General features: G+C 41.6%; 1 long non-coding RNA gene across 1 annotated transcript; it reads right to left on the bottom strand.

Annotated features, from left to right (window-relative positions):
- Positions 1 to 1,396: 1,396 nt before the first annotated feature.
- On the bottom strand, positions 1,397 to 3,062 carry LOC125922149 (uncharacterized). Its single transcript, XR_007457590.1, has 3 exons — positions 2,788 to 3,062; positions 2,511 to 2,643; positions 1,397 to 2,405 (listed from the first exon to the last, which is right to left on the bottom strand). It is a non-coding gene; the product is annotated as an uncharacterized LOC125922149 (long non-coding RNA).
- Positions 3,063 to 27,088: the final 24,026 nt, after the last annotated feature.

Genomic DNA, 27,088 nt, shown 5'->3' with positions numbered 1-27,088 from the left:
GTTTTGGAGTCAGGCAGACCTGGTGCATTCCAGCTATGACTCTCACCAACTGGGGAGCCTGGTCCACTTACACAGCAATTTCATGCCTCAGTTCCTCATCCAGGTAATGCGAGTTCAAAGTACCTACCTCACATGTTTGCTGTAATGAGTAAATGAGCCACTACTTAGAAAGATCTTTGCCCAGTGCCCATCATGAAGCAAACATTTAGTAATTGTTACCTGCTTTTCTGTTGTTATTATCACCATTTTGATGACTTCAAGGTAGAAAGTAGAAAATGTTCTTTCTACTACGCACGGCTTGAAGTCCAGGGATACCCATGGGACTATCATACACACCAAGGCAATCAGAGAACAACTAATTTATTTGCCACCCTCCGTGAAATGAATCATCTTAGCTCTTGCTTTTGCGTCACATTTTGGTCATCCAGAAATCTCAGGTGTGATGGTGGAGACGGCAGGGGCGTTTTCAAAAGTGCTTTCTCTACGGAAGTGGCAGTCTGCTGAGGCCGGAGATGGGTCAAATTCTTCCCCCACGGTGAAAGGGCCCTCTTTGTCAGTATTTAGAGACCCTACTGGCCTCGGATGCTATGGGCCTGATGTTGCAAACAAGTGGGAAAGATGGTATCTCAGACATCTATATGAATGGTAAATTTCACTTTCTGGAGAAGCAATAGCGCTGTCTCCATGAAGCAGGTAAAACACCTGATGTATTCCACAGAGGGAGGAACCAAGGTATTTGGCTACTGGTCAAGGGAGGGAGCAGAAGATTCTCTTCTCCCATTAATCTTCACCTTTCTTTCTACTGGCTTTAAGCAAAGAAGCCTAAGATGCTATTCACAGGCTACTCGGTGCTCTCAGTCAACTGTATAGTCAACTATAAGGACTTAAGAGTGTTCTTTCAATTCTTTACTAACAAAGAAAAGAATCACCATTTATTGAGTGCTGCCACATCCCTGTGTGTTTATAATGTGGAAAGTATCATCCATGCGATGCTCTTTTATAAGCATGTATCACCATAAATACAGGATCATTATTCCCATTTTGTGGATGAGGGAATGGACATTCTGAGAGTCTGTAGCCTGTTCTAGAGTCTCACAGAAATAAATGGGGACTCCAGAATGAGAGAATAATGGCAGATGGCAGCACAGTGGCCTAAATGGGTTATGCCATAACTAGAGAGGTCTAGAGTTGACTATACCATGAAGAAGAGAAGTTGACCACACACACGGACCACACGTGTAGACAACAGATAACTCTGTATGCCACTGAAGGAGCACTGAGCTTCATCCAGCCGAGATCTCTGACTGGTCAACCACTCAAAGGTCTACCTTGGACTTTCTTACACAGCACTGAGGACACAATATTGAAGGAAATTGACAGAGACCTTGTTGCTGAGTCAACCAAAAGTGTTTTATTGCAAAGCAGGAAGTTACAGAGCAGTAAGTCAGCAACGCCACAATTTCCGTAAACTCAAACACAGAAGCAGGCCTTGTTCTCTGATTCTTCCAAAATGAGCAGATCCACAGACGGACCTGCACAACCCTGCTGATGAGGTCAGCGGATCTCCAGTTCCTGCTTTGCCTTGGAAAACGGCATTTCCAAACTGTCCACTTATTGTTGGTTAGCTCACATTCAGGGTATTTGAAGCCACTTTTGGTATTTATAATTTCTCTACCATTCTAACTGCAGGATCAGACAGGAATTAGATTTCAACCTACAAGGTTTGTGTTTCTTTGTAGCGTAACATATATATCAAATAGTGTGCAAGAGCCCCAGGTATAATATATGTTTGATTATATTTCAACTCCTAGCGATACCACATTGAGATCGCGTCACTAGCTAAGCAAATGTGACTCGGGCCATTACCTGGATCCAAACTTACAAAAAAAAAAAAAAAAAAGAAGAAAGAAAGAAAAGAAGAAAGAAAATGTATTTTTAATCTAAGGATCAGTACTACACAAATCAAACCACGCAGCCCCATTTACTAGGTAACCTGGGATTGCAATTCAGAAAATCCTTCGGGACAGAATTTATTCATAAACAAGGCTAATGTCAGCAAGAGAATTATACTTTCTAAAACAATTATTTTCTTACAGTTCTCAGGGCCAAGAGAAGAAAAAGAAAAGACAGTGGGGTGGGGGGAAGGAAAGAAAGCCAACCGTTTAAAAGCATCTAGAACTGTGTTATGCACGTGATGGCAAAGCCAAAACAGTCCGATCCGGGACCACACGCCGCTCAGAGAGCATCGGTCTGAAGGGGTGCTGGGCTTGAGTCCCACTCCAGGTGCTTCCTGGCTCCAGCTGCTATGTTTCTGTCCTGGGGACCAGCAACATCTTCCTCACTGTCCTTCAGCAGTTCCCCCAGAGACCTGAGGAGGTGGTCTGTCCTCTGGCCAAAAGCAGAGCCTGTGGAAGGACACACGGGAAAAAGCCCCTCAGGCCTGGGCCCAACCATCTGACAGCTAAAGGCCGATGGAGTCAAGGGCAGAGGGAAGAATGATGTTTCCTCACCTCCGCCAGGCTTCCTTCCTGCTGACTCTCCAGAAGGGTGGCTTTATGCTTTGGAGCAGCCAGTGGCTTGGAATCTTTGAGATCTTGTAGTGAGCTCATTGGGGTACCCATCACCTTTCAGTCCATGGTATCTCTGTTGACAAGAACATAAAATAAATACCCCTGCATCACTGGTCGATGAATCTTGAGGAGAAGGAGACACAACAGAGTAACACAGACACACAGAAAGAAGAGAAGGGAGGATGAGAGAGAATAAAACTCAGAAAGGATACTCTACCTGCCACCTTTCCCTGGAACTCCCCTAGATGGTCGCATGCCGGACAGGAGGCTCCAGGTGAAGTCTAAGACCGCCCAGACGTCTCAAAGGTCTGAGAGGTCAGGAAGCATCATTCCACTGCCACGCAGGCACCTGAACTCAAAACTCAGCTCCTTGAGAACCTCAGCCAGCCTTGCCCCGACTCTCCTGAGTGGATCCTGTCACTGAAATACTACATAACAGAGAGCAGTTGGAAGTTAGCAAGAGGTTCTCCATTTTCCTTTGCCCCAGGGTGGTGGTCAGGGAGAGGGCGGGGTGGGGGGGGTAGGAGGGGTGTCAACAACCACCTGGTCTTCTCTTTAGTGACTTCAGTCTTCGACTTCAAACTCTCAGCTTCCCACCCAGTGATAAATCTCATGAGCTCACGGTTCAGGAGATCAAGCCCCACATCAGGGTCTGTGCTGACAGTGTGAAGCCTGCTTGGGATTCTCTCCCTCTCTCTCTCTCTGCCCCTCCCCTGCTGGTGCTCATGTTCTCTCTCAATCTCTCTCTCTCTCACAAAAATAAACATTAAAGAAGTATTGTTTAAATTACCTTCCCTATTAATAGACATCAAGATGCCATGAAAAATATTAGGCCTGGGTTAGAATCACAGGTCTCATCCAGAACTGTGTGATGCTGGGCTAGTTGTAATTAACTTGTTTAGCTTATTTCCGCATCTATAGAATGAGGAAAAGATCACCCATCCCATAGGGCCGTTGCATCAAATTAAATAATGCACACAAAATATCTAGCTTGAGAAAGTATTCCCTCCACAGTTATTTGTTTCTCTAGTCTCTTCAAAAGGGTCGAATCTTATTCTTTCATCTCTGTCCCCTCTTCCTCACTCTTACGGGACTTACCCAGAAAAGTGGTAAAATGTGTAGAGAAATGCAAGGGGTACTGAAATGAGGGTGGAGATTAGCTTCATCACAGGCCCATTTGGAGGACTGAACGAGGGAATATGTGTTAAGTTCTTAGATCGAAACCTGGTACATGGTGTTGAGCCATGGTAATGTATATGAAATAAAATAATTTTGTATATTTATATAGGATTCCCTGACTCCATGAAGCACTCCAAACACAAATTATCAAGATACTCTTTCCCCTGCTTCAAACTTCTTTCTCTCTTTCTCAAACAAAAATACCAGATGGTAAACAGAGACAGTGGAATTTTTAGAAAATCACATGTTAGACCCTTTCCCCCCTTAGGTAATGTATTAGGAAGCCATGATGTGTGAAGTACCATACTAAGAACTTTGTAAATAGTGTCTTCACTCTCATCTGAACCCTGTGAGGAGCTTCCTTGAGTATTCCTATTTTACAGATGTGGCAACTGAGAGACAGGGAGGTTAAGGAATCTTCCCAGGGATGCACAGCCAGGAAGATGTGGCACTACGTTTTTTAACTAGCTTTAGAATCACGTTCTCACTCACTATGGATCTACCTCAGAACTTTCTGTGAGGATGGAAATGTTCTGTGCTAATATGGCAGTCATTAGCCACATGTAGCTCTTGAGCTCCTGAAATGTGTCTAGTGTGACTGAGGAATGGACTTTTACATTTTAGTTAATTTTACTTAATTTAAATTTAAATAGCCACACATGTCCAACGGCTGCCATGCTGGATACTGCGCATCTACTGCACCTTGAAGACCTTGCAGAGGCCCCTTATTTTGATGTTAGAGATGACTTGATTTGCCCTAGACATAAAGTCAGGGCAGAACCTTCGGAGGCGGGGAGCAGGGCTACGCCAATTACACAGCACAGGGTTGGAACAAGATAACACCTGAGTTCGAAACGTAGGTTCTGTCATTCACTGGCTGTGCCCATAGCCCATCAGTCAACCTTCCTGTGCGTCTGATCTCTTTTTGATTCGGGAGGCATAATAATACCATGTCTAGGCCCAACGTGATCATCAAGTAAAACAGCACATGAGAAAGTGCTCAGCACATACCTGGTACAATTCAAGGGAAGTTGTAACACGTACACACGTAACTTCTAAGAATCCCTCTCTCTGTGCTTGGTGAGAGAGCAGAAGAGAGGGAGAAAGTAATGATATCTAGGGGGCAGGACGCACGTGTCTGTCACAGACTGAGCACAGGATAGTAGACAGAAATGTTTTCTCATTTCAACAGGCTCTTAGAGTCTTCGTGCCTGATTCTAGTGTTTATATGTGATTTCCCCCTAATGCTCTGATTTTAGAACTTAATCACCACCCCACCCCCTTGCTAAATAAGGGTTCTGATGCTATTCCCCCCTGCACTAAGTTCTTACATGCAGGCTATTATGATGATTATTTTTATAGCCAAGTAGCAACAATCTTTATCCCAGCCAGCTCTTGGCTACATGCTTGTTCTTGCCAGCTCACTCACATGCCCTTTCTCCCTTTGTCTTTCTTTCTCTCTTCTGTGTATACACACGTTTATGTTCTCTGTGTTGGTTTATAACTTAATCGTGTCTCGTGTCCAAACCCATCCTGCTTCGTAGTGCTGGGGCTGGGACTCTGCAAAACACATTTCTCCTGGGCCGCATGCAGGCTCCCTGCTAGGTCCAGCGGCAGGGGGTAGAGAGGGATCTGGCTCCCCTATCCGCTTCCTCTTCTGTCACGTGGCTCCAGACAGACATCTTCACCCACCCTGGCAACAGCAACTGGCTCCAGTCAGAGCAACTGACTCCACTTGGCAGTCTCCTTCAGACATACCAGCCCAGCTCGCCATCCAGCGCTCCCTTCTCAGAGGTCTAGTTTCCCCGTCTGCAAGGTCCATCATCCAAGTATTGAAGTTTTCATTATCCTAACTTCTTCCCTTTGTGCCCCCAGCCTTAGAGGTACAGCTGCTTCCTGCGGTCTGTGGCTTCCGTGAACCTCGGTGTCCCTTTGCAACTCTTGGATTATCCAACACCTGGGTAACAAGTGGTGCGGTTCGGGAAATGCACCACCTTGGCACACGGAATATTTTAAACTGAAGAAGTTTGAGCAATGAGAAGAAGCAGTAAGGTTACTCTGACCTCCGCCCCCTCGCCCCCTTCTTCTCTGAAACAGGTCATGAAGCCCTCCCGTGAGGGGTCCTCTCCGTACCCGGAGGAAAGGAGCACCCTTATCTCTCAAGACAAAGGGACACCGTGAAGAATCCTAACAGAGGGCCCTGCTCAGTCTCCCCCGGGTCACTACGCTCGCCTCGTCCTCTGTGACCTGTCACATCCCCCCACGGCCGCCCACCCTCCAGCACGCCCGCTGAGCAATTCTCAGCTCTAACGGTTGCCGTTGGTCTAATTTCCTTGGGAAGGTTCCACGTGGCATTACACTTCTATTAAATAAATGGATATGCTTTTCTCTTGCTAGTCTGTCCTTGCTGGTTTGCTTTCCGGACCCAGTCGTGGACCCTAAAGGAGTCAAGGAAAACTTTTCTGTCCCGTACAGAACTCTTCACAGTACTTCCTTCTGCTAAAGTAACTTGCTTAGCTGTCTCCTGATCAGACCCAACCTGACACACTCTTCCTCTCTCTCTTCTGTGGACAGAGCTATGTTACTGTGTGCATAAGAATATATGAACACATCCTACATTTTTCCCCCACATAGAGCTATCAATAAATTATTAACATATCCTGACATTTCTATTCTAGATCTTCTCCGCCTCATATCTAAATACAGGATAGAAAAAGGGAACAGAGCATATCAAATCCTATAATCTGACACATCAGAGAGTAATTAACCCCTGAGGTGCAATCTCTGGGAGCTCATTCCTGGGCACACGTGCCTGGACAGCTAAAACTCAAGTAAGACACATGGACATTTCCATTAGCAAAGATCAACACGTGGGAGTCCTGGCAGGGGCATTTGCTAAAGCATAGGGTGCAGACCTTCTGTAGCAATACATCACCAACTAACTATGTCAGATGAATGGGAGCCCTCTGCAATGCTGCGACCTTTGACAGTCTTAACTGCCCCCATCTGCCAGCTCTCCAGAGAAGGTACAAACACAACATAATACAATGCAATGCAGTGCAAGAGGAGACTATACGATATCAGAACCACTTTAGAGGTACTGACCACGACCACCCCTATTCCCACTTCTCCAATAATGTTACCAGTCTCATCCTCTGTAAATATAGCAGGAGGCCCGGGATGAAATCCCCACCGCTTGTTGGTTACCACCTGCTTCTTCAAACTAGGTAAGCTGAAGAAGCACCTGGTAAGCCACGGCATCTCCAAACACATGCAGCCTTCATTCTTCTGCAATGAGCCCTGTGGCTGAATCAGGACTTCACGCCACAGATAGAGTGGCTGTCTATAATCCACGGTGTGGCTACCCCACCTGCTAGCCCCAACATGATCTGCAGCCAAGATATGCCTAGGAGAACACGGGGCATCCGAACTCGGAGCGGCCATTACAGCCTGGATCCTCAGACTCCAAACTGCCTTCCGTCATCAGTAAGCTTCAGCTGACACCTTCTTCCCTACGCCACTTGAACCACACTCCTCGAGGAACTCACATAAGAAAGCGTATGGGTTCTGGCTTCGATGTCACCCACTGTTAATCTGGGCCTTCACACACCGTGGCTTCCTCAATGTACAAAACCTCTCTCTCCTTACCGTTCCAAGCTATTGTTCCCATTAATACCTGTGAATCTAGCAGAGGCTGTTGACATCCAACCCGCCCTTATCACTCAGCCCTCTTCAAGGCCAACCTCCGACCACCATTAGCTGCATCTCTTTGCATTTGAGTTTTCTCCAAAAACTATCTGTATGGGCATGGCAGTCCAGGAATATGTGGGCATTAACTCATCCTGACAGGAGTCCTCAACCAGAGGATGATAGATTCCGGGGGATAATGTTCTTAGCTGCTCCCCAGAATTTCCCCATGGGCTTGAGCTCAAGTGTCCCTCATCATCCACCCCTGGCTCAGTAACACACCCTTTAATGGCCGCCTTTCTATCTCTTAGCTTCCTTTCCCATTCCTCTTAGTGGTGTTTCCAAAACTTCTCAAATAAACTACTTGCTCTTAAATCCTTGTCACTCAGGGTCATTCCTGGAGCCAAAAACTTAGGCAGCAGAAAACTATCTTCTTCCAACTCCAGCTACATCAAGGCATTTCAGCAAATGCCTTAACTTTATGTACATATTGATATATGAACATAAATATGTGTTCCTAGGCTACTTTAATTGGATTTATAAGTAATGAACAGTAGGTGTCTGGCTGACATTTGAATTTTTGTATATTTTGCTTTGTGCTGTTCTCTCTCTCTCCTGTAAGTTGATAAGATGTTCAAAGGCCAGGAGTGCATCACCTCCTTCTTCTATAATTTTCCACGATGCCTGGCAAGATGCTCCGCAGAGTGAATATTCAAACAGGGCTGACAGACAAGAGGCCACAGAGGTCAGGTCCGCTTGTCCCGCAGGCTTGTCAAAGGTGAGAAAGCTCCTAAGAGAAGGCAACTGTGATGCTATTTTCAATTCTTTGAAGGATGAGCCTGGAAACCCAGATGGAAGCTGGCACTGAGACAGGGCACCAAGTCAGGGCACCAGAGTCATGTGGCCCGTGCGAAGCCCTCCAGGCACACAGGACGGGGGATGCTGCATCATCAGATATGTTCTCTCAGCCTGTTTCTGAGCGAGAGTCCAGTCAGAGGCAGAGGGAGCTAGAAGAGCTACACAGAGCAATGTCAGGTTCATCCTCAGCAGATCTTTCCTGCAAATTCTGGGCCTCTGCTGAAAATAAGTAGCCTTCTGATTTATGAAGCACCTCAAAATGCTAACAGGTGACAGACCAAAACAGATAAAGAGAAAGCCCTATCTTGACCCATGTTATACTCCAGAACTGAAGGGTTGGGAAACAATTAGCACAGACACACAGCAATGAAAACTAGTACCCTTAACTACAAATACCCTTACCTTTGCTTTGGGTTGTCATCCCTGTCCTGGGCCAGGAGGACTTTATACCCTTTCCACTTGCATATTTCCTGTCCCAACTAGAACAGAGTCTGGTTTCGCACACATTCTAGGCCTCTGATCTTTATTAGCTGGCTCCCTCAGGATATGAAGATTCTAAAGGACCTTCTGAATCAAAGAAAGGTGAAATGACACTCGGTGTTATTTCAGAACTGAGTATTCTGTTGCATTGTTTTCTAAGCCTTTACAACTGACAATCCAAATAAAGTATTGATTACACAGATCACTCCATATCCCCATCTCGGCTGCTGACAGACTTCACTGTCATATCCTTTCAATCCTTCCGGGCTGAGTCTAGTGCCTCAAGAGTGAATGGCCACCGGAAACTTCATGCACTCAGCACCTCAGAGGCTCCGCCATCGCTCCTGGTGCATGGGGCAAGCCTGCCCACAGAACGGACCTGCCTACCAGTTAGCGGATTCTAAAAGAACATTTCTAAGGCTTTATCTGAGGAAATCACACCAAAGTATGGCTTTACACAAATCCTACTTGATTGAGGAAGCTTAATTCTATAGCAGCTTTCTAAAAATAATTCTGATGGGAAAAGAAAGTCCAGCCCTTTGCACAGCCTAGAACTGGTTTGCCCCCCCCCAACCCCCCACCACATGGGAACTTAAAGAAGCCACAACAATGATAAGCAGACAAAGCAATGGGTAATTCATCCAGAAATGAATTGCCAACAGAATAATAAACAGCTGTCACAATGGCCAGAAAGAAGCCAGAATCAAGAAGGGCATGGAAAGAAGCACAACAAATAAAGACTTTCTAAGCACCAAATATGAAGGCGCACACAATGTACTTTCATGATCTTCTCTAACTTCTGCTCCTGTCTGCACAGAAATGCTTCATCTGTCAGTCAGATCAACTCACTTAGGAAACAAATAATAATTTACATGAGATACACTGAAAATAGATACAACAGCCAGAACTACCAAGGGTCAGAGTGAAGTTCTAGATGATCTGGTCCATTCAAATGGATTCTGCACATTATTTATGGGAAAAACTCGTTGCTAAGTTTTCTCACACGTGAAAAGTACAATGCCAATGGAATGAATGTTTAATTACAGTCACCTTCAAATCTCCAGGTCTAGTGAAAGAGAACCATGGCAGAAGGGAGAAAGGAAACACATTTGCATTAGGCTTATTTACTCCCTGGGTTCCTTGCATGCATGAGTGCCATTACAGAATGAAAATGGTATCACAGGTTGCCAACAATTGTACCCATACAGAAGGAGGATTTCAGCACTTCCTTAGGAATCACGTTAAAAATATTCTATGCTATTCCAAATTGTGCTCAAATTTTCATTCCTTCACTGGCTATTTAACCTGTGTAAAGTTATAACATCAAACGTGGCCTCTTGGTAGCTTTACTAATGCCTAAGGTCTTGAATATTAAAGGGTGGTGGCTTATTTGAAATCAATTCTAATTCTACCTAGTCTCTAGTCTAAGGCAGTTTAACATCTCCCCACCTGAATTTCTTTCCTTTGTCCCAAAATTGCATTTGTCACTGACAGTTTCTCGATTATTATGAGTCAGGAACGGACAAGGGATTACTTATCATATAGTGTTTCTATGACGTTGGTGGTCAGTGCCTCAAAGAAGCCTCGAAGCTCCTACTCGAACATTTTTGTACACATCCTTGACCTAGAGTGCAAACTCCCTGAGGGGTGAAGCTGGTTTTCACACATGTTCTTTTTGTAAGTCTCATAATGCCTAGTTCAGTGCTAGAAATTGAGTTAAAGTGCCTGTCTTTTCCAATAAAAAATCCTGATGCTCACTGTAATAGGAGGTACGTTGCAGCCTCCCAACTTGGATTAGGCATCCCCAGGTTTCCAAGGGTAGATTCCAGAGAAGTGTCCCAGATAAAGATGGTGCCAATGAGTCTCCTCCTGGAGGGCTTCCAGGATTTTCTCATTTACTACTCACCTACTTTTACTTGTAACTCACTGGTTGACTATAAAGGCTAGGGACAAGATCTTAAATGCCAAAAAGCTACATATGCAGGTCACTGAGAGCAATACTGCAAACATTCTTCTGCCAGACCATCACAATGGGGAAAGAGGCCCTAGGAAGTCCTTGTGGTTGGCCCTGGGACGAGGCACAGAGCAGAGCTAGGAGTTTTCAGTCTCCTAAGCTCAATCCCTTCCCTCTTGGTCCTTTGCAAACTGCTGCTCATAGGAAACATGAACAGAGGGGTACCTTTGTCTTTCTTCAGGAATTCTAGAAATGGAGCTTGCTGACTTGCCTGAGAGACATCCAAGAAATAAGAGGGAATCCTGCTCATTACTGAGAGGCGCTGGTGATATATAATGGGTACTTCCCTAACTAATGTAACTTTAGATCACTCTGGGTTTCAATTGCCTCATCTACAAAATGGGAATGCTAAATGCCTTGATCACATTGAACACCTCCTATTTAGACATGATGTTCATGACAAATGCTCTAATCCACTGGAGGTGTCTTGGACAATGTCCCCTTTACTGTAGCTCAAAGAAGGTTATTAAGGTCAGTTTCCCAAATGGGTTTAAGTGAGTTTTTGCATCCACGTCTATACCAGTAAATTTCCAATCCATCAATCATTCCAAAGCTGTGACCCAGAGGAACCAAGTTCCCAGGCAGGAAATGAATATAAACAGAGTTCACATTTGTCTGTGTGTGGTCTACACAGATGCAAACAGATTACTCAACCAGGGCAAACACATGAGGTGCCAGCATCAAACCCAAATAGTGACAGAGCCAATTACGACTCATCTCGCCTTCCTGATTTTGAAATGTCACTTATGCTGAAGAAATGCTCTGTTTGTAAAAGCCCTGCGCAAAAAAAAAAAAAAAAAAAAAAGACCCACACCACTCTGATTTTCATTCTTATGGATATCATGAGGAAGAAGCCGAGTAGGACCATCAACTTGCTGTGCTATACCACAAACCTTTAAATCCCTTGATTTTGGAGAAGTAGAAATCGTTAATCCAGAAGTCAAAAAACTCACATGAACACAAAGGCTTTGGAGGTAACAGAGACAAACGAAGAGCACACGATTCAGTCCCAATGGTCATTTGCCATGAAAGGATTAGGGCCTAGGGATCCCAGATCTTTCCATTTTTCAAAAGAAGCCAGAAATCTAGATTATTTATGGGAAGCTTGCTGACATTAAAATGTCGGCAAGTACAAAAATTGTTTAATTGCCACGCAGGCAAGCAAGACACATCCATGGGCCAGATTTGGCTTGCAAGTTGCCAAATTCCTAGGTTTCTCAGATAAAATAGACGTGAAAAGAGTCGAATTCCAATGGTTTCGATGTAAACAGGGTATACTGGATGAGCATCAGCCTGGGAGTCAGGAAACCTGCGCATCTGTCCCAGATCTGCCATGCTCTTTGGGCGCAAGGGTAGACAAATCACTTTGCTTCCTGGAATCTCCATTTCCTTCCCCCTAAAATAGCGCTAGAATGTAAGGCTGCTGTGAGGACTACGTGACAATGGACAAAACTACATGAAAAGCCCTCAGTGCAATGCCTGGTACATTATACCACCATATACTTTATGTTCAGTCCCCTCCACTGAAAACATGGGATAATAACGATTTCACCTCAGAAGAGCTGTTATTTGAATTAAGCGGGATAATACAAGCAGAGGGCTTAGCACAGTGTCCCACAGAATACGTGCTCAGTAGTGTTTCTTGTTGGCATGATTGTGTGGAACCACGAAACAAGTTTGTAAACCCTAAATTTTACCAACACGGACACAGTGACCCAGAGAGAAAGACACTGGTCAAGTCTCGGCAAGTGTGCAGCAAAGTCAGAATTAACAAATAGGTTTCCTGACTCCTGACTGGCAGATTTTTCCCTAAAGCTCCGGTTTCCACTAAACTCTCGGCTCACAGAGTGTTCTTTCTCTGTATTAATTTCTCCAATGTAGTCAATATAAAACAATGGGCTGGTGTTATTTTTGTTGTTGTTAATGACTGATGAAGTTGATATGATGGCGTCTTTTAATTTATTGATAAAGGGAGAAGAGGCAAGGAACAAAACCAGAATTTCTTTATTGTATAAAATCCAAAGGAATCAACTAATTTTGTTAAAAAAGAAGAAAAAGTACTGTATGGAAGTGACCTGCATTATGATTAATTACATAAAATTATAATTTTGTCCTACTTTCCTAGGACAGTCCTGAAACTGACAGTCCTTATGATCACAAACAGTAATGTGTTCGATGTCTGCAGGAAAAGAATCTTATTCTATTTAGGTAGACAAACAAAATTACCCCGAGCCACTGTTTGGGTAAACAGGGCTTAAGTATATCAACACTGTCAAGGTAAAACACTCAGGAATCCAGCATTATCTTCTAGGAAAGCAAACTGCAAAATGTTTGGAATCCAAGGTAAGGTAGAAGACAGTACTGTAAGGAATCAACAAAACCGACAGTTCCTAAAGCACGAAGTTCCACTTGAATGTAGGCCTGAAAAGAGGGCCCTATTTGTTAAAGTTTATTCATTGCTGGCTTTCTGTCACTGATCTGCACTCTGCTTCCTTCATCATCTATTTTTTGTATCTTGTCTCCCATTAGGACCTAAGGCTCTAAAATCTCCCCTTCTCTCTCAACTTCCTACCCAGGCTCCACGGCCACCATGCTGAGATGAGCCTATTCAGACAGTCTATTGTTAAGCGTCCACAGCATCATCACCATTTAACCATGCGCTTGAAGGGATGGCCATTTTCACCTCTGTCTAGGTAGGTCCTTAGCTTTGAAACTGCAGAAATAACAAGTCATAAACCTTACACTCCTCAAGCCTTGCTTCAAATCCTCCTCTCCATCTCCTTATGCCTGATTTTATCAGTCAGTCTCCCCTTAGTAATATGCTCTGCTTCATCACATTTTGCTTTAACCAGTATTAAACATGGATCCCTTTATCTCCTTGATCACATTTTACGTTTCTTGAGAGAAGCGACTGAGTGTTGTTGGCATTTGGCAACGTGTCCCCTAGTGACCACCTAGTAGAAGGTCCTGCACTTAGTAGGTGTCCTTGTAATAACTTGTGTAATTGAATTATGTCTCAAACTCATGCCTGGTCATCATTTTAAAACACTTCGGCCTTTTAAAATTCCCCTCAGTGCTCTAACAGGAGAAAGTGGAGATGAATTCATTACTATGCTTGGCAAAGTGAAAGGCCCAAATTGGATCTGCCTTGCCCTTCTAGTTTGTTACACAGCTGGAATGTGAAGCTGGTTAGAAATCACATCCATCTAGGCTGGCAGATCTATCAGGATCCTGTTGAAGATATTAACATATGAGCTGGTTAGAACGGGATTTATGCATTTCCATCACAGGTAATGGAGATGAAAAGGAACCTGTCAAATCATAGGGCCTATTTGTCTGCCCAGGGAGAATGTTCAATTAAAGCAATTATTTTTATATATATATATATATATATATATATATATATATATATATATATATATATATATCTCTTTATTTTCTGCAGAGCTTTAAAGACTTCATTCTTCATATCCCCTTGGGAATCTGGCAAGGGACAAAGGGAATGTCCATTCTTGCAGGTGAAGCAGAGAGTAACTCAATGAACAATCCCAGATTCCTTGGAGATTGAAGCTCTCTCTGTCCCCTGAGCTCAGACAATGGAAATGTTCAGGCCACAGATTTCAAGATAAAGATTCTTTGGCAGGTTTATATGTTCCTAATCAGAGTCTCAGAGCTAATTACAATGAAGTTTACTGTCATTTTATAGGCATGGCTTTACAGAAAGAGACTATTCATTTCTTCTTGAACACTGCATACAGGTCAGATATCCACTTGCCAGCTGAGCGGTGGTGGCTTAACAATGGTCGCACGGGCTAAAACAGAGATATAAATAGCATCATCGTTCCACTCAGGTAACGTTTTTTCCCCCACAAAATAGACACGATTATTGAAACAATTACCTTTCTCTATGTTTAGTCAAACAATAAACAAAGCAATAGCAAAAGAAATTTCAACTCCTAAGTACAATGAGGTGCCACACTGAAAAACCTTACACTGTTATCAGTCACTACTTAATCTAAGCATGATCATAAACACAAACTTGATTAGGTCTCATGCTATCCTGGGTTTCTTGTCCCTCTCTGTCTCCGCATCTCTCTCTCTCTCTCTCTCTCTCTCTCTCTCTCTCTGTGTGTGTGTGTGTGTGTGTGTGTGTGTGTGTGTGTGTGTGTGTTGGGCAGTTCTTTGCTCAAAATCATCTATCCTCCAGTATAATATCTAGACTCCATGTGGCCTTCTCTCATATTCAAGTTTTCACTTTCTCTAGCATTGAAATTAATAGAAAATGCATCTCTCCTGTCTGCTAGACTACTTCACACAGAATATTCTCTCCCTTTCTAAATTTTCCGGTTCCCCATCTCTTCATGGCCTTTGCAAAAAGAATAAAACAGGCAGCCTAGAGATATGACAAAGTTTGTAAACACTCTTACAGTTTCTACTTTGTAAGATAGTTCTACAATGGTATTAAGGAGTCACTCTGTGTATCCACTCTGAGGTTTATTCCATATTCCTCCATACCTGCTGACTGACTCAGTCACACACGGCTCACAGATACTACATTATTTTTAAAGGACTTGGAATTACCTAAATACCAACATATTTCAGAACTTTTCCTTTAAAAACACGTAAATAAAATATTTTCTCCACACACATACACCACACACAAATACACACAGCATTTAAGTGCCCAAAGGAACTGCACTATATTAGACATCTTGACATTTGTTTTTCCTAGAGCTTATAATAAAATAGGTAACACTGACTCAGACAGACATGTAGTGGGCATTCAGCGAACACTACCTACATCATTAAACTATGAAGAAACAGTGAAATGTCTGTCCCATATACTACAGCCCAAGGGCTTTGAAAGAAAGGAACAAAGATAGGTATAAAACTGCGGAAAACAGTCCAATAGCTAGTGACACCCATATCCAGTCAGCCAAGGATGCTGGGAAACCTTAAGTTCTTTGCTCATCAGACCAAAGCAAATAGAACCGTGGCATCATGGCTGGAGAAATTAAAAAGGAAGATGGCTCAAACGAGGCAAGAGATTATTAAAAGAAGAAACTCTGATAACACGATCATAAAGATCCAAATAAACATAACAGGAAAAGATTTTTAAATGATAATACTAATCAAGTGGCTGCAGAGAAAGCTCTCTGATGAGCTTATATTTTCAAAGGGTGAGTACGAAGACAGGAAAAATGTGCAATGTGAAAGATGCACACAAAGTGTCAGGCTAACGCAGAGAAGGAAGCAAAGATTTTTTTAAGCAAATATGAAGAAACATAAGCACCTTTTTCTTCTGTAAGTCTTTCTAATTAAACTCAAGGCAAACAGGAAAACAGAAGTGGAGACAGTTGGGGCTAAGTGTAGTATAGATAATGTTCATAGCAGAGAGGGAACTGAACTACCCTTTGCTGGTATTTTCTCTATCAGGGTAGTTTTTAAAGAAAAAGAAGCAAGAGTGGTAAAAAAAAAATATGTATTTATTTACTAGCTAATTCGTTATTACTTCCCAAGTGCCAGGAATTGGGCTAATCTTTAGAAACGTTGGAGACTAAGACAAATATGGTCTCTGTCTCCATGAAACTTGATTCCAGTGAAATTAAAATTGAAAGGAAACATGACTGCTCCCTTAATATAATCACACACAGATCCTCCAAGGTTAGCAATGAAGTTATCTGTAACTCCTTTGCCAACCTTGGAGTGTTGAAGATTCATTTTATGAAGGGAGCTGTCAGATTACTTTACAATGTCTAACCAGATGATGAGAAAATAGTAATGGAGCACTTGACTGAGTTTGAGACTCAAGAACCCAATAAACCAGATCCTAAAATATTGAAAGACTTTAAGGGGTAACTGTAGAAGACTTAGTGAAGCACGCTCTTCCATAAAAATTTTATAAGAATGTCAAATACTACAAAAGTATTTAATGCCTTTTTTTAACAAATCTAACAATACAGAGATTACAGAAGTCAAAGAGATCACAGTAATGTAATTGGAGTTCTAGTGCACATGTCTTACAAGCATGCCCATACAACGGTGCGCGTCTTTTCCCAAGGCTGCACATTAATAGCTTGAACTTGGCCATGGTGGGAGTATTTACAGTATAGAAAGAGGCAAGTGCCACAAAGGAGAGGTTTTCTTTCTTCCTTTCTTCCTTTTCTTCCTCATATCCCTCCCTCCCTTCTTTCCTTTCTTTCTTTCTTGAGAGCCAGTAGTTAAACATTTACCCATACATGGATGTCTCAATGTAGTATGCTGTGGTTTCTATATAACCATATTTGCCAGTGGGTGTCTTTGGTGTGTATACTTTTCATTTTCATAAATTCTACTGGATTATTTTTCCTTAATGTATAAATCTACACTGTGCCCATAAACATATGTAAGTATACATATAATGAAGTCCCATCATTTATATGCTAAATGTTACACCTGCTTTTCATTGTAGCCAATCCTAAAGGTGGAAAATTTTTATTCCAATGTTGTTTAATTTATGCCATCTAGATTACAAATAAGGTGAGGCATATTTTTATAAGCTATTGGCAACTTGCATTCATTCGTCTATAAATGGCCTGTTTATACACTTGCCCATTTTCTTATTTAGTGGTTTACTTTTCATGTCATCTTGTCTGGTCCTATTACTTACGTAAACTTCTGTCAGGTGTTATAAATGTTTTCCTAGTTTATTTTTGATATTTGGACTTTGTATTTGATACCTTTCATCAAACACCTTTTGTTGACAAATGTGTCCCTCTCTCCTTGGTAAGTCCTGGTTTTCTGGGTTTACTTAAGCAGTGCTACCCTGCCTAAGGTCTACGATCTGAATGTCTGTGTCCTCTCAGCCAAATTCACATTTTGAAATCTTAATGCCTAATATGATGGCATTAGGAGGCTGGGTCTTTGAGGGGTGGGGGTGGACTAGGTCATGAGGGCAGAGGTCTCATGAATAAGACTAACGTCCTTATAAAAGAGGCCCGGAAGAGCTCCTTTGCCCATTCTGCCATGTAAGGATACAGTGAGAAATCTGCCACTTGGAAGGGGGCCTTCACCTGACCATGCAGTCTCTCTCATCTCAGTCTTCCAGCCTCCAGAACTGGGAAAAATATATTTCTGTTGCTTACAACCCACCCAGTCTGTGGTATTTTGTTAGAGCAGCCAGAACAGACTAAGACACCCAAGCATCAAGGAAAGTCACGTGGATAAGTAGTTTAACAGCTTAGGCTCTGTACTCAAACTGCTTCTGCTTGAATCCCAGTTCACCATTCTGAGTGCCAAAGTCTGTTTCCCTGTTTACAAATTGGGGGGGGAGGGGGGCGGCGGGGGGGGGGGAAGGACTTTATGGAGCTATTCTGATGAGTAAATATTGCTCAATTCACTGTTCATCACTGTTCTCCCCTGTCTTGAAATGTCTATTCTTCTTCAATTTTCATTTGGTTATATGAGTTCATCAAGTATTTTGACCCAGTATAAGAACAGATTACAGTCTAAGGCTGTGCAGGTCTGACTATTTCTGTCTTTTGTCTGACTGGTGAGTGAAATCTCTGAGATTCCCAACACCAATGCTCTCTCTCAATAGCCTCTCGATATCCCACTGTCTTCTGGCTTTAATGGTTGCAGGCTAGTGCTGGTCTGATTCTTTCCCTACTAAAAAATTTCTTCTCAGGGTGCCTGGGGGGCTCAGTTGGTTAAACATCCAACTCCGGCTTGGATCATGATCTTGTGGTTCATGGGTTCGAGCCCCACATCAGGCTCTGTGCTGACAGCTCAGAGCCTGGAACCTGCTTTGGATTCTGTGTCTCCTCTCACTCTCTCTCTCTCTCTGCCCCTCCCCATCTTATACTCCGTCTCTCTCTCTGAAAAGTAAATAAATCAACATTAAAAAAATTTTTTAAAAAAGGAAATGTTTTCTTTCTCGAAGGTTAGAAAACCTTCTCTGTCTCCTTGTCTTTCTAGAATTTCCAGGAGATACAGATTACACATATATACCCTGTATTCTCCTGCATAAACACACATGCACACACACACCCTTATGTATTTATAAGTCCAGTGTACACATATCCACAGGGATTCATAGGTGTATTTACATGTGTGTGTATATGTATGTATATATGTGTATATTTATGTCAGTAGATATAGGTATGTGTGCATATGCATACTTTATTTTTTCATGAAACTGGCCTGGACCTGAACTATATTTTTCAAATAGAAATTTCAAGTCTTTCTTTATCTTAAGAAACTTTTTTCTCCTTCTTGTTTTTAAATTACTGTTGCTCCTCCATCTGTTCAGTTTTTTCCTCCTGGAATTTTTTTTTTCAAGTTAAGTGTCTTAAAACTGCCTCCCTATGTCTCTTCTATTTTTTATTCAGTATCTTCATTTCTTGGTAGTTTTGCTCTGTATTGCGAGATAATCATTACACTCATTCTTCAAGAATCTAATTCAGACTTTAGACAAGGCTATTCTCCTTTCAAATTATCTGCTGAAGTTTTAAATTTTCAAGCATTTTTTTTTTTTGTCAATTCTAGAATTTGGGGATTCTAATTGTAATCTCTTAAAGAGTCTTCTGACTTTTTTGGTAAAGTCTGCATCCATCAACTCCATTATTTCTGTATCAACAAGAAAATCTTTTCAACTGGCCTATTTGGCTGCTCACACATACTTCGGTTCTCTCTCTTTTCAGACACATACTAGGACTGTACTTCCTGGCCACATGAAGGCCATTGTTCTAATTGGTGGCTTTTCTATCATCCTGAACCTTGTAGTAAGAGCAATGATGCCACATGGAGAGAAGAGCCCTCCCACCAACCCTCAGTGAAAGTGTAGCATGGGCGAGAATTATTCTCATTTAAAAGAATTTTTTTTCAACGTTTATTTTTGAAGGAGAGAGAGACAGCGTGTGAGCAGGGGAGGGACAGAGAGAGAGGGAGACACAGAATCCGAAGCAGGCTCCAGGCTCTCAGCCATCAGCACAGAGCCCAATGTGGGGCTCAAACCCACAAACCGTGAGATCCTGACCTGGGCCAAAGTCTGACGCTTAATCGACTGAGCCTCCCAGGCACCCTGAGAATTAATCTCATTTTAAGCCACTTAGTTCCGGGGGTCATTTGTTATTGCGACAAAGTCTAGTATACTCTGATCTAGTCTGCTTAGCCTTCCTCTCTCAGATAAAATTTCACTTTTCTGGTCACTGTTGACAACCTCTTCAGGAACTTGCAGAAATTAAGCAGAGTTCCTCATGAGTGGGGAACCATGAGTGAACAGAAAGAGATATCTTTTATGCTAATAGACCAGCTACCAATGACCTAGCTCTTCTCCTCAGATATGAGAATGAATTCTTTCTTCTCAAAGTTTCTCATTGTACAAGAGGAGTTCTTCTTTTGCCTGTCAAGACTGTGAGGCAGGCAGGCAGTTTACCCGTGTAGTAAAACATTGTGTTCCATGGAGTAAGCAGGATTAGGGACCCCACAGAGAGCCAAAGCAGCAGGTCAGGAGACGCGGGCTCCTCACAAAATCTTGCAAGTCATCAACTTGACTAATCCCAACATTTACGGTGAAGCAAACCATCTTCTCTGTTGGTTATCCCTTGACTTTTGTCCAACGACTATGACAAGGAAGCTCTGTGCCTGCTCTGTCTGCAATCTCTGGGGAATGTGGAGCCACAGACCCAGCCTCAACGGTCCTCTAACCTTCTTCCTTTGGTTGCTGTGAGGCTCCAGAAAATCATTAAGAGGGGTAGGGAGACAAAACAGGTGAAAGGCAGCCATCTTCACAGATCCCCCGCCTGCAGATTTAAGAAGAACAGGAGAGATGCCACATTTCCTAAGAGAAACGAATGTTCCGATTTTTTAAAGCAATGAGCATGTGCAACGAAGACAGAAAAACTCCAGAAACTGGTGAGCTTGATATCAGGCCTTAATTAAATTCTAATATGTGTATTAAATAAATTGTGGCTGCTTCAAAAGAAGTGACTACCAAGAATTAATATTTGTTTACCTAGATAGGATTGCCAAACCTGGTTGATTCGGGGAAGTACCATGGACGTAAAACAGCAAGCTTAGCAAAAGATTTTACTGTTTCAAGATACCCTTTTAAAGAAGACAAAGAAATGACTAGGAATGAAATGGATTAATCGCTGGTTGAAAATAAAAAAAAATTCCTAAAGAGTGTTGATTAATGACTTCAAGTCAATGTGGAAGAAAATCTGTATAAGTTGCAGAAAGTCTTTATCCTTTTCAATGACATATATCAATGTCAGACACAGTAGCACAAATCTGGCTTAACAGAAGCTCATATAGAAGAACTGGGGACATTCGTTAGCCACAAGGTCAAAATAATGCACAAATAATACATGCTTGCTAAAACAGCATAGGAAATCTTAGGCTATATTACAAAGATATACAGAGTTTAGGAGGGGAGAAAGGGTCAGCATACCTGACTCAGTACTGGCAAGCCCATACCATGCCTTTAGGCTAATAAGAAAATGGAGGTCCTTTCTCTGTGAAGACACAGCTCTGAGACGGGACATGTGGCTTGGTGGGTGGAGTGAAGGCTACAACTTAGCCCCTATGCCACCTTGCCAGGCACACATGTACAGTACACAATCTGCATAACTACGTGGCAATCTTCGGAATAAACCGCGATACTCAGTACCGCTCCGACCTCACCTGGCAGATTTTGCTCTGAACTGGGTATTTCTTTTTAAGAGAGACTTTCAAAGTGGGATAATTTCAAAAATGAACAGAATAGCAATTAGTTTGGAAAGTAACTCATATGAGAAAGGATTTAAAAACCTGGTAAGGCTAAGACTCGATAAGAAAAAACTCAGGGGACCGTGATAGCAGACTTCAACTATATGAAAGGAAAGGGATTAGATGATTCTAGGTGGATCCAGAAGGTCAAATGAGGACTAGCAGATAGACTCACAATGCCCTGTATACAGTGAGTGTTCAAGAAATATGTCAAGTCAAGTCATAATTATAACAAGATATATGTTTCACTTAAGTTAAAGGGGTATCTTTCCATAAATATGGCAATTCAAAAATAGGATGGTTTATTTTTTTTAAGTTTATTTATTTATTTTGAGAGAGAAAGAGAGTGAGAACACGTATGCACATACCAGGCCACAGTAGACAGACAGAATCCCAAGCAGGCTCCATGCTGTCAGTGCAAAGCCCAACATGGGGATTGAACCCACGAACTGCGAGATCAGGACCTGAGCCGAAATCAAGAGCAGATGCTTAACCAACGGAGCCACTCAGGCACTCCTAGGATAGTTTCTTTTAAAACTAAGCTCCTTATAAGTGGAGAGTACCATCAGTCAAGAATTTTATAGCAGAGGCTTCATTAAGCAAAGATGGAACCAGCAAAACTCTTCCAAATTTTTACACAATGTCACAGCACACAGTGTTTGACTATGCATACGTAAGGGGTTGTAAGAGATACAAATATAAGAACACACATTTTATGCCTTTAAGGAGTTCACAGTCTAATGATGAAGATAGATATGTACACAATCATCGCACTAAGCTATAAACAATTATTTCCTGAATACAGCCAGTATACAGAACAAACCTATCCCACAGAAGCCATGTATCTTATTTTTACTCTCATCCGCAAGAATTGGAGGCTGAACCATCCAATAATTTGCCATTATGTGTTTATTCTCTTGTCTTTACATATGTAACCCCAGTAGGAACACTAAGAACATATTTATTCACAACATCCACTAAAGTCTACTTTATTCTTACAACTCTCATTCATGTTTTCATCTTATTTAAATCAGAGCTACCATTCATGCTTCCTAAGGAGCCTGTATATCTGGTTTGCCCAGGAAGGTCCTGGCTTGTGCTACGGCCCCAGCATAATTACTAACACCACATCCTTACCTCTCAAAAGTGTCCAATTTGGACTGTAAGTTATGTGGTCACTCTGATACCATCCTATCTTCTGAATGCCCGATGATCCATTTTGTGGGACATAAAGAAGCCTAAAGACCGCTAAATGAGTAGTTTTAAATTGAACAAGACACTTTATAGGCGACCACTAACACTACTTAAATGCCTTTACCACAAAGCAGATTAAAACAGTTACCTAAACAAAACGCAAAGACCTATAGAAGTAATGGTGGCAAAAGAGAAGAACTACAACTGATTACAACACAAAGGCTCTTTGAGAAACAGGCAATTTCCTTAAAACCAAGAAACAGGTTAAATGTCAGTACGTGGAGAGGGCATTCCAACTAGAACATGAAAATACTGTTATGCTCATGTTTATTCATTAGTTCATTTATTCACCCAACAAATAAGAATATAAGTAAAATTGGTTCAAGGAACAGTATATCATGTAGGTAACAAAATCGGGAAATGGAAATATTAGGTTAGTCAGATATTCCTACATCAACATTCCTTTTTTGTTGTTAGTAACAGAAATTGAAATGGAAGGAAAATAAGACTAAATGGGTTTTCTAAGGTATTTTACATATTATTGTTAGCAAATGTGATTCAACATAACCATCTAAAATAGTAATGGTTTGTCCCTTAGTGATTTTCTTCATTCAAGTCGTTTTCTCTCTTTCTCCTGCCTGGGGATTTATGATTTAACAGGCTGTAATAGGCAAGATAAAGCCATTCATCATGCAGGCTTAATGTGGGAAAGTAAATTTAACTTGGTGAGCTTGATATATAAATATTGGCCTTTTTGGGAACACACAGAGCATATTTACTTGAGTGTAAAATCCAGGCTATATACTATGTCCAACAAACTTCTCTGGCTCAGGGAAGGACCTTTCAGTTATGAAGCCTGTAGAGAATACCACTCAGGTGGGAGAAAGAGGTTATGTGTTTCTCTTGCCCCTACTCCTTTGACAGCATTTTAGTAACAGTACACTTTATCTCAGAATTTAGACGTATATGTATATTTATATTTAAAAGACAATGGAAATCAACATATAGCCACCTGGAAATTTGAGAGGGGGTTTACTCTTGGTAGATTTACTCACAAAGATGGTTGGAATGTCTCTGACAAAGACAAGATAAATGAAAATGGCATTTAATAAGTTTTAATGCTGTGTCTAGACATTATTGATAAGTCACCAACCATTGTATATGCCAGAAAGGCTTTGGGTAATAAATGTGGAGAATATCATCAGAAGGAGCTGACTGAGGCTATATATCAATCAGTCAATACAGAGAAATATTATCAACCTGATCAATCAAATTCCTTCACTTTTATTCATTTTTTTTAGCCAGTGATTCTTGCATTCTTTAGATAAAGCTAATATTTAAACTGAGAAATTTGAAAATGTACCTTCACATCTCCATTTAAAGCTTTAGTATTAAGAGCCAGGCTTAAAGTTTCATGTTAGATATGTTCCATTCATACAGTTAAAAATATTTTGGGATACTGGTCATTTTATTTTAAAACACTGAACTTGGGGCACCTGGGTGGCTCAGTCAGTTAAGCCTCTGACTCTTGGTTTTGGCTGAGGTCACGATCTTACAGTTCGTGGGTTCAAGCCCTGCGTCCGGCTCCACGCTGACAGTGTGGAGCCTGCTTGGGATTCTCTCTCTCCCTCTCTCTCTCTGCCCCTCCCCAGCTCATGCACGAGCACATTCTCTCTGTCTCCCTCACAATAAAATAAACGTTTAAAACATTAAAAAAAAAAAAAAACTAAAATTGGGGGGGGGGGCGTATACATAAAGAGCACAACTCTCATTAGACGGGATGGTTTGTTTTGCCAAAGCCAAAACAAAAGCCATCTCAATGCCAGTCTCAGCTAGCTTACCTTCAGTTAAATACAAACAATGTCCACAAGCAGAGTTATCAAGGAATGCTGTATCATATCTCTGTTTTCTGAATATCATTAAAATAGGCATACTATATCCAGTTACTAGAGATAATTCAGTTTAACAGATAATGTGAGTGCCTATGAGTTGATAACCTCTAGGTTTGGGGGACTGAAAGTTAAGTACACCATAGCTCCTGTCCTCAGTAAGCATAATCTACTAATTTAGGGTAGCAGCCTAATACACCGGCAAGGAGATGGACTCAGATAATTACCTTTCCATTTGTCCAACTGCTTCATCTATATACAAATACACATACTGGATGAGGAAGGGGTATATACAAAACTAGGGTAGTGAACTTGCCCTTCTGGGACTCATAATTGAGAATCTGGATTATAGGAAGACAGGCGCATACAGAAACAACATGATAAGACTGTACTCCAGGGGTATCATGAACACATTTTGTAATTCACTTGATGATATAGTCAAGGCGGTCTCCAAGATGGTCAGGGAAGGCTAAAGAGAAAGGGTAGGGCTTTAGACTGTACTGGATCCAGAAAGACAGAAGGCATTCTAGGAGGTTAGGGTCAGTGGAAAAATCACAGCAAAGAAATCTATGCAATTTTCTCGAGATTAAAGTGGAGCAAAGAAAGCAATGAGACAGATGTTGTAGCTCAGTTAATAGGACAAAAGACCTGAATGAGGCCAAAAACATTTATGGTGATCTTCTAGTCAACTAAATAGCCAGAAAGAGTAGGAAAATGAGCCAAGGATCAGTGTTGTTGCAGCCTTTTGATGGAAATTTCCAATTCACAAAGTCAGGCCATTCACAGTTATGATGGCTGACATCATTCTCATTAAGCGATGATGCTAAACAGAAGACAGTCACTGTGAAATGCACCCAAACGCAAAATACTATACATACATGCCAACGGGTAAGGTTCCAGTTACCTAGAGGATCTGATCATAAATCCTCAATTCTGTGTTGGAAAATAAAATCCTCGCTTGTCTTGAAAAGAGAATTTCAGCATGAAATTAACACACTATATACATTGACTTGTCAGCCCAAGTAGATCAGCTCTTTGCATTAATTTTAAGTACATTAGAGCTTTCAAGCGGCACAAAATATCCTGTGTTATGAAGGACATCATCAGTCATGTGTATCAAGCCCTAAAATGTCAAAAATGATTCTGACATTCTCTTAAACTGTTAGAAGTCTGGAAAGTCACAGAAGTGTAACTTTACTGGTAACAGTAAAGTACCTTAGGGAAAAAAAGAATAAAGAGGTAAGCATGTAAATTACAACCACACATGTCTGTTTCCTTTAGGGCTTGAAAGTATCATCCAGGTGATAATTACGACAGCATACACACTAAGCTTTTGATACAAGGCTGACAAATGACTCCAGGGTAAGATTTGGGGGTGTCAGAATGCTTAGCTGAATGGGTTAGGAAAAAGATATGATTGCAGAAAACCCTTCGGCTTCAAAATACATTGATCTTATAAGTGTTCCTATACAGATAACGATATTCAACAGAATGTGCTCCACTTACATTTAGAAGAGAAAATTTCCCTTCCAGATTTCATAGTTAGAATCTCCTAATTGCATTTAAAAGCCTCAGAAAGTGTCCTCCAGCCCCAACTGGTCACTGTTTTAAAATATCCTTCTATAAATAAGGCTAATAGCTTCATTTTCTTTACAATAATGGGATTAACTATTTATAGACCTAACGACAGGTCAAAAACCAATCTCCATTATCTGCCAGATGAAAACAATTCAATAACTGCTTTTGGCATTTTTCTTAATGCAGCGGCTGTAACACAATTATATTTGAGATAACTACAGACCTTTGTCAGAATAAATACTACCAACACAGACCCTGAAACTATTGCAAATTCAAGGTGCTGAAGGGCTAGGGGGGCAAAGGCAGACTTTATAACAGGTCTTCCTACAGGTGGCAGCCGCTTATCAGAATGCGCTTGATGAAGTCACTATACCTCCCATTTGCTTTTTTGTTCATGCTCTAATGTTATCAGTTATCTGAAGAGGAAAAGATGCCACAGTCATCTGTGTGCCCACCAGGTTACCAAAAGCGTCAGCTATTTTGCTGAATTGCCAGAAACGAAAAATAAACTGTTTCCTACAGTTAAGAAGTTTTAAGCATCAGTTTTTTATGAAAATAACACTGGCAAAGATAAAATAGCAATTATATTATTCTGGATGTTCTATAGCTGTCTGAACACTTTTCTAAAAAAGCACTCTTCATTTTTAATGAGTTGGGGTGAATTTTAAACTTCTCCTTTCATTGTACCTAGCTGACCAACCCACCATCTAGAAAACCTGTGATCCTTATTATGGGGGCAGCCTTCTGAACTATAGAGAAGGGTTTCTGGTCACTATGTTGGTTTTGCCTACCCTATAGACTCCTCTCTGCATCCTTTCTTATTCAGGAATAGTCATTAACTGATCCTACAATTGGCTCACAGGAATCAACTGGCTCTTCTACTCGCAACC

The sequence above is a fragment of the Panthera uncia genome, chromosome C2 (genome assembly GCF_023721935.1).
Source record: "Panthera uncia isolate 11264 chromosome C2, Puncia_PCG_1.0, whole genome shotgun sequence".
Lineage (NCBI taxonomy): Eukaryota > Metazoa > Chordata > Mammalia > Carnivora > Felidae > Panthera > Panthera uncia.
Note: the sequence above shows the minus strand (reverse complement) of the source record. Positions and strands in the feature narration are given on the sequence as shown.